Genomic DNA, 10,103 nt, shown 5'->3' with positions numbered 1-10,103 from the left:
GTTGAAAAAAATTCTTAGGAGATTGACTTAGAAAATATTTTGATCATTAACCCATTGTTTTTCTTTGAAAGTTAGAAAAACATTATTTAGGTTGAAAGCTATTTCATCTGCTCTTGTGAATACCACCAGTGTTTTGAACCCTCATTTGGAAAACAGTGGGTTAGGGTGCAGTGTGTCCTAGCCCTAAATATATATTAGAATCATCTGAGCAATTTTAAAAAATCCTGTCAGTACCTGGGACCCATCCCAGATGGATTTATTGAGAATTCTTAGATGTTTTGCTCATTTACAGTTTTAAAAAGGTTTCCGAGTGATTTCAAGTGTATAGCCAAGGACGTGGGTATTATGCCAAGTAAGGCCATGGAGAGACTTTCTGGGAGGTTCAACCCAGACATATATGCGATAGGCAGGTCCGCTGTTACTGGTACTCACATGATGTGCTCTGGGTGTTTGTAGCAACGAGTCCAGTCAGTGAGCCGCTACTCCCTTCTAACCCCCAGTGATGTATACATTCAGCTACTGTAACGCTAAGTCAGTCCGTCCACGTGCTCCGTGTGGTTATGTTTGTTACTCTGTCTTCTGTTGTCTCATCATGTTTCTTAATTTCTTTGATACATGGTTAAAATATGCTTGCCTCTGGGTAGATAGTATTGTCTAGTGGACAAGGCATAGGCTGTGAAGTCAGGGAGGCTTGGTTAAGATTCAGACTCGCCCCGGCCACCTCCGCGGCCGCTGAAGGTCAGCGGAGCCATGGCGTTCTCCGCGCCGGTGGCCCACCTGGCCCGTCAGCAGAAGGTGTTGCGGCTTTACACGCGGGCGCTGCGCCACCTCCAGTCGTGCTGTGTCACAGGCACAAGTAAGTACCGATACTTCGCTTGTTTGATGGGAGCCGGGTCTGAAGAACATAGGAATGAAAAAGATATGACGAAGGCCACCCTGCTGCTGAAGGAGGCTGAGGAGGAATTCTGGTACCGCCAGCATCCACAGCCACACATCTTCCCTGACCCTCCTGGGGGCACCTCACATGAGAGACACGAGTGTTACAAGCTTCCGGAAAACTGCTTGGATGCCTGGCACCTTCCGAGAAGGCAGTGTATCCTGATTACTTTGCCAAGAGAGAACAGTGGAAGAAACTGCGGAGAGAAAGCTGGGAACGAGATTTAAGCAGCTGGAGGAGGAAACGCCACCTGGTGGTCCTGACTGACGCTTTGCCTCCTGCTCGGAAGGAAGGTGATTTGCCCCCACTGTGGGGGCATACTGTGACCAGACCCCGGGAGCGGCCGGTGTAGAGAGAAATACATTACAGAACATACACTTGCCCTAATAAAAAATCTTTCATGCTTGCAAGTGAAATACGTTACAGAACATACACTTGCCCTAATAAAAAAAATCATTGAAAAAAAAAAAAAATCAAACTCAACTGTTACCATATCAATACTTGACTTTCTAAGCTTCAGTTTTTTTTTTTTTTTTTTTTGAGACGGAGTTTCACTCATGTTACCCAGGCTGGAGTGCAATGGCGCGATCTCGGCTCACCGCAAACTCCGCCCCCTGGGTTCAGGCAATTCTCCTGCCTCAGCCTCCTTAGTAGCTGGGATTACAGGCACGCATCACCATGCCCAGCTAATTTTTTGTATTTTTAGTAGAGACGGGGTTTCACCATGTTGACCAGGATGGTCTCGATCTCTTGACCTCGTGATCCACCCGCCTCAGCCTCCCAAAGCGCTGGGATTACAGGCTTGAGCCACCGCGCCCGGCTAAGCTTCAGTTTTCTCACCTTTATACTAGGGGTTAAGATGAAGTCAGTCATCCTATGTAAACACTACCTGATGTTGCATGTTGTTACTGTCCATGCCTGTGATCCACACCTCTCTTGTATATAACATGAATAATAAGCACCATAGATATGGTTTGTTGCAAAATTGTTTGCTTCGTGACTTAGTGTTCTGAGTCCACACCTAGATTTCACATATTCTTTGTCAGGAATTCTGTGTTCCATTTCTTGGTCATTTGCAGTCTTCCTTTCATAGTCCCCAACCTTAATCTTGCCTATATGCCTGTCTCACACTGCTCTCTGTATGCTAGTTGTGTTCCAAATGTTGATGACAGGCTGTTCTTTTCTGATTTCAAAATGCAGTAGATTTCCTGATGTAAATATGGAAGAAATCACATGGAATCAAGTTTTAGTAGTTTAATAAATAAGCTATGTTGAGTTAAAGACATTTTGAAATATTTATTTGATCCCAAGTAAAATCACTATTTTAAATCAATGTTTAAAAGGCATAATAATATTTTCATGTAAAATACATTTTTTCTTTGATAATCAGTATAATTGTGTCAATGCATGCACAAAATCAGAGTCTGCTAAGAATTATCAGTAGACAGGTTTCACTTATTACTACTTTTTAATGTAAAATCAGTTACGATGGCCTTTTTCTTGGAGCTCAGATACAGCTTTGATTACAGTTATGGACTACCCTGTGTGGTTCTGTTAGCTTTCACACTGCGATGCTAAGAGCAAATGGAAGAAGGTGCTATAATATTACAATGAAGTCTTCAAATGGGTCTGAAGAATCGATCTCCTAAAATTTCATAGATTTCTGCTTTTCATGGCTGCACCTGTGTGGTTTATAGTGTAGTTAACATTCTTGTCTGGAGGCACTTCAAGTCTCTTCCATAGCGCCCTGTTTGGGATCCTGCCCATGAAACTCAGATAGACAGGAAGGCTGCTCATAAAACTTAGAATATAAAAAAAAGAGGCCTATGGGTTCGAGTGAAGGCTACAGGTATTCTCTGTGTGTTTCATACCAGGGATAAGGAGCCAAAATATATTGGGGAGGAAAGCCATGAGTACAAGATATATGCTCAAAAATCACTTATTGAGACTATAAGGATCTGAATGAATAAATCAAGCCTCCACTAAGTGCCAGACATGACTACATATTCTTGTATCTGTAACTCTCCTATTTGATAGGTGTCTAGACACCTTTGTGTAACTAATGCAGCCTTTAAGTAACTCAGATTCTAAATTTTATTTTGGTTTATTGTGCAAATAAAGCAGGTACATTGCTGGGGAAATTTTCAACTTTTACTTTCTTCTATTGATATTCCATGGATTTGAAAGAATATTTTAAAATGGTGTGTTAAATATTCTTCATAAAAGTTAGTAAGTACAAATGAAGAGTAGCACTTTTGTCTCTCTAGAAATGCATGCTTTTCATGGTACCCTTCCACTCCAAGCAGGGTTCCTGTAGAAGCTTGTAGAGGTTCTGCATCACACAACTCTTGGTGGGGGGACACTCTCATTATGAAAGTGAATGTCAATCCCTAGAATTGTGCAATGTGTTACCTGGACAAGTGTACCTAGGGTCTAGCATATGTGTGACCTATTCTCCCAAGCCACACTTAAAAGTTTTTGAAATATGGGTATAGTCACCATATACATGAAGTTTTAAAAATTATTCAGCACTAAGCCAGAGTGATATGTGCAGTTGCTATTAGAGAAAGCTCTAAGTGATCAGCCATCCCCAATATTTCACTATCTCATCCCTGGTCGACTACATTAGGTGATCTTACACCTTTTAGTGGGAACTAGTTTGTGGCTTGACTTTTTCCCTTCTGTGTTGCTGTCTTACATTAACCAATTTCAGTTCCACCTGAAGACCCTGTTTCTGTGTGACTATTTTAAATTGGGATTCCGTAGAGCAGTATATCTGTAATTAAGAAATATCAGAAAGGCCAGGCGCGGTGGCTCAAGCCTGTAATCCCAGCACTTTGGGAGGCCGAGGCGGGTGGATCACAAGGTCAAGAGATCGAGACCATCCTGGTCAACATGGTGAAACCCCATCTCTACTAAAAATACAAAAAATTAGCTGGGCATGGTGGTGCATGCCTGTAATCCCAGCTACTCAGGAGGCTGAGGCAGGAGAATTGCCTGAACCCAGGAGGCGGAGGTTGCGGTGAGCCGAGACCGCGCCATTGCACTCCAGCCTGGGTAACAAGAGCGAAACTCCGTCTCAAAAAAAAAAAAAGAAAAGAAATATCAGAAAATGCAAAAATATCAGAAATATGCAAAAATACAAATTACTCGTGCCTATTTCATGTTTGTAGAATCAGAAGTTCAGAGGCAGGGCCTGGGATTTTTAAAAACCTGATCTGAGGTATCATATTTCTTACGATGTGACATTTCTCTAGCAGAGCATCTCCCACACAGCTTCGCCACTACCAAAGCCCCTAACCAAAGCCAAGCTGGTAGATTGGGGGTATTCCAGGAACTTCTTACAGGGTCATTAAATCTGCACATGTAGTGAAAGTCCTTAGGGTGGCTTTTGTAAATTACTCTATTGTGTAGTGTTCTTAAGTTTATCTTATTTGAGTTAGAGCTGTTCCAAAACACAGAGCCATATTCCAGCTAACACAGAGGTTACCGACTGGGGACTGTTCACTCATTTAAGACAGGAGGGCATGCTTTTCTTCCATGAAACCAGAAGGAAGTTACATGCATGACTAAGAAAACTCTTTGGAGTTCTGTCTCCCTGCTCAGGCTGCAGCATACTTGCCTACACATCATTTTGTGGAAGCACATGCACGACTGTGTCCATGTTACCAATGATGAAAACTGGCAGTCAGTGAAGTTGATCTGCAAGAGGCACACAATCAGCAACTGGCATGGCCAGAATGCATTTCTAGTTTCCTGGGATTCCAGCTTAATAATGTTTTGTTTTTCCTCAACACTATAGCCCCTCTATATATAGTATATGTGGTGAGGAGGTTGGGGAGAGGGCATATGTGATCTTATCTGTTGGTCACTCTGTGGTCATCAGCAGAATAGATGCTCTGGGTTGAGCCTGAGTGTGTGGCCTGCGGCAACGTGTGTACAAGTTGTGCTGACTTATGGGGCAATAAAAAGTGATCATTGTCTGAAGTTGCTTTTTATTGTCATTATCTCATCCGGGGGACCATTTTGCTTTGTGGCAAAAGGGAAGAAACTCCAGACCAAGAGATGGCAGCTTTGGTTTGGATTTCTCAGCCTTTCTTTTCTGCTGGCCTCTGTTTTGGTGCAACACTGGGGGATGCTGAATGTCCTCTCCACATAGGGGGAAGGGCCTTGCCCTGCAAGGTGTGCTGGTTACTAACCTTGATCTTTAGAAAGGTGGATCCCTGTGGGTTTTGGTAGTTGACTCTGCCTCGAAATTGTTGAGAAACAAACGTGTAGGGAATGCCTATGGAGGAGTGTTATCTGGATCTTGAAAGACCTGTCATCCTTGGGTTTTAGCAAGACTTGAGGTATTATTTCATCTCAGGGATGAGAACTACATTTTTCAGCTGGCTTCTTAGTGATTCTAAATAAATAATTGGCTTTGGCATTGATTTGGGTTTTACTTGTACCTTGTCTATAATTGTAGGCCCTGTGTAGAAAAATTTCAGAGCAAAGTTCTGGTCAGATAAAATAACGTTCCAAGACAGCTGTCTTCACATTGGTGTTCATACAAACACTGGGGTACATGAAGACATCACACCCTTAATTTATATATGCTTTTTCCTAAAATTGATGTGCTCCCCGCTCCATGAATGCCTTTCCTGTTATTATTCCCCCTCCATGAATGCCTTTCCTGGCATTACCCTGTTATTAAGATAGTTTTTATAGAGATGTGGTCTCACTGTATTGACCAGGCTGGTCTCAAACTCTTGAACTCAAGTGATCCTCCCATCTCAGCCTCCTAGTGCTGGAATTACACACATGAGCCACCGCGCCTGGCCAGGGTTACCCTATTATTTATATCCAACTGCATTGCTTTTGAGAGTCAATGAGGGCACTGTTAATAATTATGCTAAGGCATCAGGTGTGAACCAAGATTACTTTGGACAAAACTGCATTGTATGCTCACCTTACCCTTTCCTATTTTACAAGAGAAAGGCAAACATCCTCCCCTTCCTAAATCTTGCTATACTGAATGACCCTAGGCTGGGTAAACTTCCAGATGCCAAACAAAGAGACAGTTGAGGATGCAAGCCTCCTTAAGGAATAGCTAGTAAGAGCAAAGCAGATTTCAGTAGGAAATAGCGCAGGGACTGCACCTCATGTCAACCATGAAATAAAGTCCTGGTAAGGCCCTGTCGCTTCTCCCTCTCACTCCCTATCTTATAATTGAAATTCAGAGGTGAGATGGTTGTCACAGGGATGTGTATTAATATATTTACGTAAAACAAAAAATGAAAGCAGACTTTTTGGGGTGGAACACAAATCTAATTTGTCTGATGAGCCTGACAAGGAGGACCAGTGTTACAAATTGGGTTATGTGACAGATATTATACTTTCCTTAAATCATGTGTGTATCTTCAGCTCTAGGATTTTGAAAAAAATATATTTTGAAGACTGCATACATTTTAAATTACACCTGTAGCAACTATTAAACATATTACTATTGAAAAATAAACATACATAAGTGATACATAACTTTTTACCATTCTTTTAGCAATTTTTTTCCATTATTTTAACTTTGAATTTAGATTCAGGGGACACACATTCAAGTTTGTTACCTGGATATATTGTGTGATGCTGAGGTTTGGGATATGAATATCCCATCACCCAGATAGTGAGCATAGTGCCCAAAGTTAGCTTTCCAACCATTGCCTCCTTTTCTTCCTCACTTCTCTACTAGTTCCAATCTTTATGGGAGCTATTGTTGACATCTGTATATCCGTGAGTGCCCAGTGTTAGTTCCCACTTCTTTTTTTTTTTTTTTTTTTTGTTTGAGACGGTGTTTCGCTCATGTTACCCAGGCTGGAGTGCAATGGCACGATCTCGGCTCACCGCAACCTCCGCCTCCTGGGTTCAGGCAATTCTCCTGCCTCAGCCTCCTGAGTAGCTGGGATTACAGGCACGCACCACCTAATTTTTTGTATTTTTAGTAGAGACGGGGTTTCACCATGTTGACCAGGATGGTCTCGATCTCTTGACCTTGTGATCCACCCGCCTTGGCCTCCCAAAGTGCTGGGATTACAGGCTTGAGCCACCGCGCCCGGCCAGTTAGTTCCCACTTCTAAGTGAGAGCTTGCAGTATTTGGCTTTCTGTTCCTGTGTTAATTTGGTTAGGATTTTGGCTTCCAGCTGCATCCACATTGCTGCAAAAGACGTGATTTTGTTCTTTCTTTATGGATGTGCCCATGGTACATATGTGCCACATTTTCTTGATCGAATCCACCATTGATGGGCACTTTGTTGATTCCATGTCTTTGCTATGATGAGCAGTGCTGTGATGAACATGCAAATGCAAGTGTCTTTCTGGAAATTTTATTTTATTTAGAACATATACTCAGTAAATGAGATTTAGCAAAGATGTTTGAAGACAATTTGAAGCATGTGTATTGAAGCAGTTGTGATGTTTACTGTCCTTGCCTCCAGCCTCAGAGTCACTGTCACAATCTTTACAGCTCCCATACATTTTCAAAGTCCACCGTCCTACACACACACACACACATACACACACACACACGCACGCACACTCACACACAGGGAACCACCATGGGTGCAGTAACTCCTCAAATGGGTGAATTTTTTGCTGGAAAATGATCCTGAAAGGCAGCCTCTGTCATCTTGTCCAGTCAGGCAACCAAAATTTCCTGGCCTGGACACTTTATTTGTGACTGAGTCTGTCAGAGTATGAGTCCACTGATCTCTGGGGAGCTTGTCAAGACAATTTATTCCAAAGCATATCCACTTTTTTGACCATTTGGAAGCCATGAGGTGAATCTCTGTTCATGGATTACTAGAATTTATACTCAGGCCATGGTTGTAAATCTAAGTAGATCTTTATTTATTAGATCGGGAAAATTTTTCCCTGTTCCTAGCAGATAGTCATTTTGTCTTATTTTGTCCTTCAGTGAATCTTGATACAGTGAAAGAGATGGAACCAAAAGGAAGATGCTTGAAAAATTTCTTGAGGAAATTGGACATCAGTCTTACCAGTCAATGCCTAGGGTGTGAGGACGTTACGGGAGAAGGGGTCCTGAAAGGGAAGTAAAATCATGTTTATACAGGAAAGAAAATGGCCGGGCGCGGTGGCTCAAGCCTGTAATCCCAGCACTTTGGGAGGCTGAGGCGGGTGGATCACGAGGTCAAGAGATCGAGACCATCCTGGTCAACATGGTGAAACCCCGCCTCTACTAAAAATACAAAAAAATTAGCTGGGCATGGTGGCGCGTGCCTGTAATCCCAGCTACTCAGGAGGCTGAGGCAGGAGAATTGCCTGAACCCAGAAGGCGGAGGTTGCGGTGAGCCGAGATCGCGCCATTGCACTCCAGCCTGGGTAACAAGAGCGAGACTCCGTCTCAAAAAAAAAAAAAAAGAAAATGATGATGGAATGGCTCTTTTACCTTCTTTGTAAAGCTTTAACCTTAACTTGCTAAAATAAGACTCATGAGTTTCAGTTCTGAAGGCAAGAAGGCAGGGCATACAACAGAATAGATGGAGGAAAGGGCCTGCTGCTTAGAAACAGGGGAGAGTAAGGAGGGCCATATGACTGCTTCACATGGCAGCTCGCGCACCTGTGCAAAGGGCAACACGAACGGTGGAATTATACAATGTGGACGCAGACTCACTGGTGGGTAGATACTTCTAATTCTTAGCTGAGGTCTCTGGATGGTTCTGAAAAAATCAGTTCTCTCTGAATAGGTCTGCTACACTGATACACCTGTGACATTGGATTGGAAGATTTACAATAAGTGGCCTATATTTTTGTGGATTCTTAGTTAGAATATGGCACCCTGCCATATTTTATTCTGTTTGACTTTGATAAGAGTGGCTTGCCACACATGGAAACAGTGTTTGTGCTGAGGAATTCAACACCCAGGCCCTCTTGCAAGGCTGGGAGGTTTATAGGAAGCATGTTTCAGGGTTGTGCTGTGCTTCTTGTGTAAACTACTCATACTGGTAAGTTAGCCTGTGAAATAGTTGACACATGTCTAATTAAAGAATGTCTCTACAGCCAAGATGAAAACAATTAAATGAGTAATATACACATTTATTTTTAACGTTTGACAGGACTCATTACATTATGCCAACACTGCTGCTGTAGGTAACCCAAAACCGAAGAAAAGCTAACACAGAATTCTAGTATCAAAAAGCTGACATAAAGAGCACCTGCCCTGACTGGCTGAAAATGCGGCTAGGGTCCCCACCCACTCCCACCTACTCTACCCTCAGAAGCAGAACATGGTCTGAAAACCTTTGAGCCAGCCAGTCTCTAAAACCTCACTTAGCCCACTCTAAACCATGGTTTATTCACCTCAGCACTTGACACAAGGGACCAGGTAGTTTTTTGCTGTGGGATGCTGTCCCATGGATTGTATTTCTACTAGATGCCAGCAGCAGCCCTCCTCCCACCACAGCTGTCACCATCAAAAATGTGCCTTAGCCGGGCGCGGTGGCTCACGCCTGTAATCCCAGCACTTTGGGAGGCCGAGGTGGGTGGATCACGAGGTCAAGAGATCGAGACCATCCCGGTCAACATGGTGAAACCCTATCTCTACTAAAAATACAAAAAAATACCTGGGCACGGTGGTGCATGCCTGTGATCCCAGCTACTCAGGAGGCTGAGGCAGGAGAATTGCCTGAACCCGGGAGGCGGAGGTTGCGGTGAGCCAAGATCGCGCCATAGCACTTCAGCCTGGGTAACAAGAGTGAAACTTCTAAAAAAAAAAAAAAAAATGTGCCTTAGGAAGGTGGAGGTGAGCAAAATCACCCCAGGTTGAGAATACTGGCCTAAGCCACCTTTTTCACGATCCTGAACCTGAGAATTTGGTTGCTATTTGGTGCTAAGGAATGTGCTCAGAGACCTTTCTTTAATAATAGCCCCACCATAGACCTTGACCAACCTTGGCTGCATTGGCAGGAGGCCTTGAGATGCCCCATTCCCTCTTCATGAAAATGTACGGTGTTCCAAGACAAGGGATGAAGCAGCTTGCCATTGCACGCCCGCTGCTGACCGCAAAATCTACTCATGGTGGGTCTGCTGTGTGTTGCTTGGAGATGGCACAAGGGTAGGAACTGGGCATGACATGTCCATACCTGCCCTCAAGATGCCATTAATAAGGTAGCCAGA

At 43.3% G+C, this 10,103-nt stretch overlaps 1 pseudogene; it reads left to right on the top strand.

Moving 5' to 3' along the window:
- Positions 1-735: 735 nt before the first annotated feature.
- Positions 736-1,410, top strand: LOC116545611 (annotated as a pseudogene).
- Positions 1,411-10,103: the final 8,693 nt, after the last annotated feature.

The sequence above is a fragment of the Sapajus apella genome, unplaced genomic scaffold (assembly GCF_009761245.1).
Source record: "Sapajus apella isolate SASKATOON/1434 unplaced genomic scaffold, GSC_monkey_1.0 scaffold308, whole genome shotgun sequence".
Lineage (NCBI taxonomy): Eukaryota > Metazoa > Chordata > Mammalia > Primates > Cebidae > Sapajus > Sapajus apella.
The sequence above is the reverse complement of the archived record's forward strand: the minus strand, read 5'-3'. Positions and strand labels throughout refer to the sequence as shown.